This window comes from Electrona antarctica (genome assembly GCF_951216825.1).
Source record: "Electrona antarctica genome assembly, chromosome: 24".
Classification (NCBI taxonomy): domain Eukaryota; kingdom Metazoa; phylum Chordata; class Actinopteri; order Myctophiformes; family Myctophidae; genus Electrona; species Electrona antarctica.
In genome coordinates, this window is record NC_136803.1 from 33,410,365 (window position 1) to 33,419,826 (window position 9,462).

The window sequence follows — 9,462 nt, forward strand, 5'->3', positions numbered from 1 at the left end:
TAAGTGCTGAAGAACTGGACAACACATTGAGAGAGGGGTTTACCCTGACTCAGCCAAATGCGACTGAAGGATAGAACCGAAATATCAGTATAAGGGGAAAGTTCGGGTGGGCACTGTAAATATGATTCACTGAGGATGCCAAAGGAGACATTATATTCCCAACCTGTGGAGGGCAGTAATACGCCTCGCGGCGTCCACACTGCCGGAAATCCAAAAGAAGAAGAAGAAGAAGAAGAAGACCGTTACCCACAATGCAGTTGTGAAAACAACATGGCGGTGTGTTGACTGCGCGGTGGCATTTTGATGCACACTTTTACATTTCGGGAAGTTTAAAACAAAGATCCGATATCGTTAATCCCCCCCGCAGGGTACCGGCATCTGGGTTGACACTTTAACAAACAAAGAAAAGTAAAAACGTGTCGTTTCAAAACAGTGTGGTCGTTAAGCAGCAGGAGGACGTTTGTTAGCAGCTCAACCACTGAAACACAGCAGGTAAACTATTCACGTTGTGCTTCATTCGTTTGTCTTTGTTTGACTCGTCTTTTAAGATGGAACATCAATTGTATTTCTCTGCTTGCTTGTAAATGTGCTCATAAACAACCAGTAGTTACCCCAGTAAAAAATAAGGTATTTTCTTCTCCTTTCTCCCTCTGTTTTTGTCACAATCTTGGTTAACTAGTTACTTAGATTATAGGATACTTAATTAGCCTATATTATTACATTGTTACATTTCTCTCAAACGCTACCCACCGTTGACTGTCATTGTAACAATGTAATGCGGAAGTGCTCATTCTATCTCAATGGAATAGTTCCAGCCATTGGAGCAATGTTTGGAACTATCGCCCATAGGTACCCGCTTTGCCGCGAGATCAAAGCGTGTCACCACTCTCTTACTAGATTACTCTGACACAGACTATGCAAGATATTGTCATTGTAGTTCTGCGTGCACTTTTTACTACAATACTTTTTGTACAATAGAAAACAGACGTTCAACAGTACATGCAGTCATTGGCAGTGTAATTAGTGCCCTTAAGAAGTAATGTACACTCACTGGCGAAACGGATGATCATGCATCAAATTAAATACCTTCACCTTCTCCCACTGAACCCCACCCCCTGGCTCTCCTTGAACACAAAGGCGTTGCATTTGCATGTCTATGGGAGGGTCGCGCCACGTAATTGACATGCCCGTGAATGGCACGTGATGACGTCAACATGGCTTTGCATATTTGCTATAAAGGTTCAAAAGTGCAAACAGTGGTGTGTGTGCTGTGGATTTTTGAGTGGTGCAACCACTCCTATAGACAGCTATCTGGGTCCCTCGGTCTGTCCCTGGCTGGCTAACACGCACACACACACTCTCTTTAATATGATGATTTGGGGTGTTACAGTAGGCTACAGTACAGTAGAGTAGAGGGATCCCTACATGGTCATTTCTCAACCATTTCGGACGCGGGCGGCTCGCCAGAATTGGGCCAGCACCCTGGCCACGTTCCTGGGGGTCTGGATGTTCCGGGGACCCCCACACGGAGTTGCACCACTTACTTCACATGGGTGTGATTTTTTTTTAACTAGCGGAGCAAATGTTTTAACGACATCATGTCGCACATGCAGCTTAGAGGCTGGTCAATTGGTTATTTTATTTAATGAAACATATGTGTACGTATTGAATGAAAAATATGAATTATGAACCTACAGTGACTAGTCCAGTGTGGTGCCGTGACATTGAGTGATTTGATTGAATTGAAATATGTATTAACAGTTTGCAGAATTACAGTACATTTCAAGCACAAACTCAATACAAAGACTGTTAACTGTGAGTGGACGACCCAATTAAGCTTTTTTTTTAAGTTTACAAGAGGGTCCACCTTGTTCAATTCATCAAAACATTTAGAGACGTACAAATAGACACTTCTATATAGTCAAAGAACAGAACAGGAATTCATCATAAGGGAGACACAAGTCCAGTGGTGCTGCAGAATACTTTAATATTTGGAATGTATCAATGTCACTTCAGTTTAACCACTAAACCCTTTATACTTGGACCACCAAACCTAATATATGGACTCCCAAACCTAAAATAGCCGATCTACAAGCTCACATGTAATATGTAAAATATCAAATTGTCCCTAAGCAGCCATTTTAATTGAGGCAGAAGTGAGCCTTTAGTTTGCTGAGTGAATGTGTGGCATTATTTATTTAGTATTGTCTTTCTCATTTTTGTAGTGCAGATGAATTTGATAGGAAATGTTAAAATATATTGAATTCATTTTGGTTTAAATTGAACTCTAAATGTTAAAACAGCTATAAGATGAAGCTGAATGATAACTAAAACATTATTTTCTGTTGGTGATTTCCACAGAGCACCACAGAAGGGACCAGGGACTGTTTCATGCAAAGCTGCAACCTGTAGTAAAGTTGTACAGGATGGGTATGTACTGTTTTATTTATAGCTAGTTAAACATGTGAGCCATGAGCTATTGTACATTTAATCGCTTCCATAGCGACAATCTGCCGAAATCTCTCACGGCCCATGTCTATTTTACATCAGGGTGGCTGCACAAACATTGACTGCCAACAACGGCTATTTATATTTATTTATGCAGTTAAGCATTTCCAACGCGTTTCCAACTCTTAACTGCCAAAGACGGTGCTTTACATTCAATGTTCTTTTCAGTGGTTTACCATAGATGGCGCTCTTCGCTAACGCATTAATGGCTTTAGGTTACTAAGCGACAGATACAACCGGAAATGCAGCAGCGTAACTAGACGTCAGTAGGCCCCTACGCAGGCTGGTCAGCGCCAGACACCACCCCCCTCGCGTGGTCTGCATTTTGGTTTATAAACAGCGGGGCACTGTACAGTAGTTGGGATTTGTGAACAGAATCCAGTCTGGACTCGGGATAGCCCACTGCACACTCGTAACTTCTGACTTCCTTCACGTTATTCTCCACCAGAGCTGTTGGGAGGCGAGGCACGTGTGTGCCTATGGTGTGTGGCTGTGTGCTAGCAGCAGCCACCACCAGGCTCTGCCAAACGTTGGTCAACTCAACTGTTATTGCATCGCTGTCTGTATTTATAATTTTATTTTACCGAAAGCACGGTTGGGCGGCCGTGTGTCGCCCCCCTTGCTTCTGGGCCTGCTTGCTAGTTACGCCCCTGCGGAAATGAACCGGAAGTGAACATCAGCGTTCAGCGTTATCAGATTTATAAATATACATTACGTACATCCACGACAAAAATAAATTATGTATTATTCAAGTTCAGAGGAGTTTCTGGTCTTAGTTAATCCTAAACTCCTCTGGGATTTCAATGGTTTCTTTCCAGACTCGGAGGAGTCCAGACAGCAGGCTCAGATGAATTCTCCAGACCCAGCCAGACCTGTTTCAGTGAGCAGCCAGACCTCAGTAAGTCTCTCTCTTTTCCAGCTTCAAGGTGTTGTTCATTGTCACATAACAGCTGCTGCTGCAACCGAAACTGCTTGTAAATCCACCGATCAGTTCAATAGTTAAAGTCCATTGAAAATTGAATGGTGGTCTTGGGTGAAGTGGAACGATACAGGAAAGGGGTGTTCCAATATGAGTGTTCTAGAAATTTCTCTAACATGGGAGTGGATGGCAGGCCAGTTTTATTCTCACTGGAGACCTAGCCTGTGCACCATTTCATTTAGTATATATGATCCTGTTGGGAGCGGATGATATTGTTACGTCATGTTGTAGTATTCTTTTGTAGTCGACAGGCAGGAACAACGGGGTGGCAACTTCCTTTTCCCTCAAACCGATTTTTCTCAATAAAAGTTCCGTTAGATTGTTCCTGACTTTACATGACGTAACAATATCATCCGCTCCCGGCCGGATCATACAGATTTTTGAAACGGAGACCAGGCTTTCCTCCGAGGTGGTGGAAAGCCTGGTGAGGCGAGGTTACTGGAGACCTAGTGGAGAATACTAATAACAATAATTATTATTATTAGGTCTCCAGTTATTAAAGTCCTTATTCACTTGCTGCATTTCAGACCAGTGTGTGGAGTCCAGACTGCAGGTGAAGATGAACTCTCCAGACTCAGCCACGGACGTTTCTATTAAACAGGAACCTGAAGACGTTTCTATTAAACAAGAACCTGAAGACATTTCTATTAAACAGGAACCTGAAGACATTTCTATTAAACAGGAACCTGAAGACATTTCTATTAAACAGGAACCTGAAGACATTTCTATTAAACAGGAACCTGAAGACCACCAACACCTCAGTAAGTTTAATTTGCTCTTCCTTTTTCTCCTCCTATTTTCTGTTCTGTCGGGCTGCCACAATGTCTTATTTAAAGTTATTTTCACTACAATAACAATGGCAAAACATATCAGGACACTGATAATATGCCAATATGAAAAATATCTCTCAAATTTCATTTAGAAAGATTATTTTCTTATTACCATAAACAAAAGCAACATCATATTTTGCACAAATGCAATGAGAAAGTAAACTTGACAATATAAGTTCTCCATGTGATTTTCTTTACAGTAAGTAGGTCTCAAACAGATTTTCATGGTGTGTCTCTGTAGGAGACGAGGTGTCTAGAAATGGCTCTGTGAGTCTGAACTGTGTAAGATGACAGATCTCTGACTATCTTTTAATCAGCTTCTTCATTTGAGGTTTAACCATTTGAACCCTAGTATACCTACAGTATATTGTGGGGGGAACAGTTGCCTGAAATAGTCAATCCACAAGCTCACAACACATTGCAATTAGCTGCAATGTAGGAATTGCTGTTATGTTCTGTTCGTTAATTTGACATGGACATCACAATCACATTAGACGAACCAGATTATTATTATTATTGCTTAAAGTGTATATTGCACGAGTGCTATTTTTCAGCACCTATCTACAGGAGGCTTTTCTAATTGCACTATAGTCGAAACCCAATCAAGTACAAAAAATATAATATATAAATATATACAGTGAGTTGCTGCGTTTTGTGGGGGATTATTAATAACTCATATAGTCTTTGAGAAATAATCGAGGTAGAGAGTGGACTGAAACAATGTCACATTTATTACAAGGAGTGGTCTGTACCAGCCCAGGGAAACTTGCACGGATGCAAGCCTCCTGAGCCCTTTACATTTCTCTCTCTTATACACAATGACAGAGCAGAGAATACATCGGAGGTGTGGTCAGTGGTCAGTAGACATGGTCAAACATGGGTCTTGGGTAAGAATAGGTCATCTTGACAGGCAATCAACAGGTGGAAGCCTTGCTTCCTATGCTCTTTAAGGGAGTGTAGTATTCTCATCTTTATACTCCCACTACAGTTTAGCTGTAGCCTATAGCAGGCTATATTGTTCCATTTTGTGAGTTGTCCCGGCGTTAATAGTGAATGTACTAACCCGCTTCCCGCTGATCTGAGCACGCAGGAGAGTTTGTAGGGTCCGATAACAAGAACGCAATAATACAAGAACGCAAGCCCCTAAAAAACATGCTCACCCCGGATGTGGTAGGCTACTTAAAGGAACGCAATCAGGTGTGAATTAATGAGTCATAATTTGCAAGCAGTGTTTGTGGAAACATCCAAGTCATGCAAGATAACACGCCTCACAAAACCCCAGCCGCCAGACTTCAAACATGTCAATAACACAAAGGCTATACTAGTGCAGCGCCATATCAACATCATTCAAAATGAGGCATTTAAGTGTAAATGACAAATATGCTACAATCAATAATATGGCGTCTCGTTCTTACACCTTTGTTGCCTTACCTCGTCATGACGGTACCAAAGACGTTCTGACGACAGTGTCACTCTGCCGAAAGATAAAGTCCACAGCGTGTCTCATCACAATGCACTGTGAGCTTGCTTGTAGGTCAGATACTTTCAGCGAGCAACGCTGCCATAAGACAAAATAAGCCTGAAGTGTAAAGCCAAATATGTCCTTTGTCATATCACAGGGTCCCACACCGAAAATAGCCACTCTACAAGCTAATCTGGTTGTCCTTCTTTTTGAATATTTTGCAGGGCCTTTGCTCCTAGACCATAAGGGTCATAACACATTGTATTTGTTTTTTTGTAGACTTTCTGCACGTTCCTGTGTGTAAAGAGGAGGTTCCACCTGAAGAGGAGAGGAGCTCCAGTCTGGTCCTGGAGGAACCACAAGCTCCAGAGATGAAAGAGGAACAAGAGGACTTACTTCAAAGACCAGAAGAGGCTGGTGGAGCAGCGTTGACATTACTAGCAGTGAAAAGTGCAGAAGATGATGAAAACAGAGAGACAGAGCCTGTAGCCGGCACCTCAACTGTACACATGAAAACACAAGCTGATGTAGAGGACTGTGGAACATCACAATCAACCATTGACAACCAGCTCCTCTCTTCACACTGTTCTGATTGTGACACTGAAGACATTGATGAGTGGGAGGAGACTAGGGGAGATCAGTCAGCTTTAGACACACTGAAATCACAAAACACACAAAATGTGGGAGGACAGCGCAAGCTGTCCAAGGACCTGAAATCATCGAAACAAACGGACTCCATGAGGAGTCACACAGGGAAGAAACCTTTTAGCTGTACAGAGTGTGGCAAAATGTTTAATCACAAGGGAAATCTAAAAACACACATGAGGATTCATACAGGTGAAAAGGCATTCTCTTGTACAGTTTGTGGTACAGGCTTTACTCAGGTGAGTAATCTAAAAATACACATGATGATTCATACAGGTGAAAAGCCATTCTCTTGTACAGAATGTGGTACATGCTTTACTAAGGCGGTTAATCTAAAAACACACATGATGATTCATACAGGTGAAAAGCCATTCTCTTGTACAGTTTGTGGTACAGGCTTTACTCAGGTGAGTAATCTAAAAACACACATGATGATTCATACAGGTGAAAAGCCATTTTCTTGTACAGTATGTGGTAAAGGCTGTAGTAACACTAGTAATCTAAAAAAACACATGAGGATTCATACAGGCGAAAAGCCATTCTCTTGTACAGTTTGTGGTAGAGGCTTTACTCGGACGGGTCAAATAAAAACACACATGAGGATTCATACAGGTGAAAAGCCATTCTCTTGTACAGTATGTGGTAAAGGCTGTGTGGACATAAGTAATCTAAAAACACACATGAGGATTCATACAGGCGAAAGGCCATTCTCTTGTACAGTTTGTGGTACAGGCTTTACTCAGGCGGGTAGTCTAAAAACACACATGATGATTCATACAGGTGAAAAGCCATTTTCTTGTACAGTATGTGGTACATGCTTTAGTCAGGCGGTTAATCTAAAAACACACATGATGATTCATACAGGTGAAAAGCCATTCGTTTGTACAGTATGTGGTAAAGGCTGTGTTAACACAAGTAATCTAAAAACACACATGATGATTCATACAGGTGAAAAGCCATTCTCTTGTACAGAATGTGGTACATGCTTTACTAAGGCGGTTAATCTAAAAAGACACATGAAGACTCATACAGGCTAAAAGCCTTTAGTTTAAGACATAATGATCAGTCAGTCTAATCCAGGATGATTTATGCAAAAGCAGAGGAATTACATGTGTAATCTGACAATATCAACATGACAGAATAAAATACCCATTAATAGTTTCTTGTGATGTTTAATTAATAATAATAACAGTTTAATTAATAATAATAAAATCTTGTGTATCATGGATGTTATTTTCTATTCAACATGATGGAATTTCATTTTTATTTTTCTTGCATTATTCCCTCCAGCTCATAGGTTACTGGTAGTACAATATGAGCATCAGTGTGTGTCCACATTTGTCAGTATTTAACAAGTCATATGCATTAACATTCATGCAATAATTATGTTCATTGATATGCAGTAAATGATGGTGCAGTAAAGTGCTCACAAGCTGCTGGGTTTGTGTAGATCAGGGGTGTCAGCTACATCTTATAATGTACCTATCATCGTCATTTAAAGCTATATTCAGTGATTTGAGGGATTTGGGAAAACCCCTGTCTGCTAGGAGGCGCCTCCTGAAGTTATTCCTCCATGATACGGAAAAAGAGGTTTTTGGCTACTAGCTACCTATTCGAACATTTGCCGTTGGTTAATATTGCTATAAAATGTTGCATACTCCTATTTGCTACCCCTGTGCTACGCTGTCCGCAGCTGGCAGGGTTTCTTTTTCGTTATGCTAATCCCCTCTCATACGTTTATGTATAGTGAGTGGATGTTTTGAGTTTCGCATATTATTACCCCTGTTACCACACTGTTCACAGCGGGTTGGGTTTTGCGTTCTGTTCCCTCAAGTACGTGCGCGTACGGTGAGTAGGGTTGTTTTCCTTGTATATTGCGGCCCCTGATACTGCGCTGTTCGCAGCTGGTGGGGTTCCTGCATATCTCTCGGGTGCGTTCGCGTACTGTGAGTAGGGTGGTAATTGAGCTACTATGGCTCCCTACGTCTGCTGCTGTTGTCAGGCAGCCATGGACCCCTGTGATGGCCACCGAGAATGTCCCGTTTGTTTGGGCAGAGCCCATGTGCGGTGGGACATTGAGGACCCCTGTGATGCTGCCATCAACTTGCCCTATACCGAGAGGGCTCGGCGTGCGGCGCTGGGGGGGGAGTCGGCTCCCCCTGCTCAGGAGCTGGTGCATGGCCGTAGTGACAGGCATGCTAGAAAACGCTATCGGCGTCGCTCAGGTGACCATGATTATAGGAGGTCTCGTGAGGACACCTCTCGGCCCCCTAAGCATTCTGCTCGCGCCCAGGAGGTCGGGGAGACACGGAGAGATCTTGGCTGCTATTCAGTCCCTCAGTGAACGGATGGGAAGGTTTGAAACTGAATGCTCCTCAACCATGGTGTCGCATGAGACTGTGTCCTTGCAGGCATCTCCCTTCAGGGGGGTGCCTGTCCCAGAGGATGACCCAGATGTGCTTTCCATCCATGCGCCTGGCTCCCTTACTGGCAGCGGTCCGCGTTCAGACCACGCTTCAGTCTCAGGCAGCACCAGGTCTGTGCTCTACGAGGAGGAGGTGGCAGAGTCCGCTCTGGACGTCTCTGCTAGTGAGACACTGGTGTTGCACGTGCTATCGGCAGCCAAGCTATTGGGTATGACTCTTACAGCCCCGAAGTCTGCCTCTTCGGCGGGTGTCTTCAGTTCGGTGTCCCAGGCTCGCTCGTCCCCTGCTGTTCCAGAAGCTGACGGGTATTCTGGGATGCTGATGACAAATTGGGGGAAGCCTGATAGTGACTCCTTATTTAATGCTGGTTGCAGGGGCCTGGCAAAGATGGCTTATCCTCCCGAGTCCGGCTTGGGGGACATGCCACCGGTCGAGCAGGGCATGGCCGCATTGACCGTTCTTCGCCCTGACCGAGTTACCACTATCCCACGTTGCCCTAGTAAGCAGTGCGAGAAGACTGATCGTCTGGTGAGTCGCACGTACAATTCGGCTACCCATGCAGCTCGCTCAGGGAATGCATTGGTCCTCCTCTTGGCGGCTCTAAGTAGGACA

The 9,462-nt window shown here is 43.4% G+C and overlaps 1 long non-coding RNA gene across 1 annotated transcript; it reads left to right on the forward strand.

Annotated features, from left to right (window-relative positions):
- The first annotated feature begins 314 nt into the window (after nt 1-314).
- On the forward strand, nt 315-4,218 carry LOC306917073. The gene is made up of 4 exons (XR_013789108.1): nt 315-492; nt 2,362-2,430; nt 3,327-3,406; nt 4,015-4,218. It is a non-coding gene; the product is annotated as an uncharacterized lncRNA (long non-coding RNA).
- Nucleotides 4,219-9,462: the final 5,244 nt, after the last annotated feature.